The following is a 944-nucleotide window of genomic DNA, read 5'->3' as shown; positions in this document are numbered from 1 at the left end:
ATTGAGCTTTACTTCCCAACCTTGCTGTGCACGTATATGCACGTGCTGGGTGCTGCAAATCAATCTGCTGATGACGTATATATACGCGCGACGATTTCTCTGAGTGCGACGTAGGTAAATATACGTTTTGTACAATTTTAATTCAGCACAGGCTGTTTACACTCGAATTTTTAATTTAGCAGCGAAAAGGTTAATTTGAACCAAAGGCGACTCGACATCAATCCTTTTTTGATCACCCGTTAGTAAATGGGAAGTATACGATGAGTGATGACCTTCAATAGGAAAACAGAACTGGATTTTATAAGACAAAGGTAAGAGCTTGTTGGCTTTTGGTAACCTCAGTTATACAAAAATTTTATACACGTGTCTGTGTTAGCGTTTCAATTTATATGATAGCCGCGATTGGTGTGCGCATCGATTCCAAAATGTTCAAGGAACATAATACATGAAACGATTTTGTAATGAAAAAGCCAGTCGGAATAGACCCGAAGGATCAGCTCTTATTTTGTAAGATCATGGTTGCCAATTATTTACCACCATGAGGTTGACACTTTGCACTGTCTAACGCATTTAACTATACATCTAACAGTACCTCTTTGAAAATATGGTAATATGCCACTGGGCCAGACGGCAACGTCTGCGGTAATATCTTCAACAATTGAAGGCTTAAAATGCCGACAGAAATGTGTCTGTAAGAATTAGTATTAGGACGTTAATAATTTATGGCGTTCATTTCTACTAGAAATTAGAATATTAGTTGTATGAATTTAACGGTTCACTAACATTGGTTTTTAGTAGGTACGAATTTTTACTGTCGTATAGGTGCAAACCCTACTGCTCATTACGCTATAATTTTAAAGCAATTAATTAAATTCTAGGATCACGTTTAGTTTTAGGGGTAAATCACTTGTCATCGCATTCGTTCGTCATATGTAAAAACCAGA

Source organism: Photinus pyralis, unplaced genomic scaffold (genome assembly GCF_008802855.1).
Source record: "Photinus pyralis isolate 1611_PpyrPB1 unplaced genomic scaffold, Ppyr1.3 Ppyr1.4_LG4, whole genome shotgun sequence".
Taxonomy (NCBI): domain Eukaryota; kingdom Metazoa; phylum Arthropoda; class Insecta; order Coleoptera; family Lampyridae; genus Photinus; species Photinus pyralis.
This window is presented reverse-complemented; position numbering follows the sequence as displayed.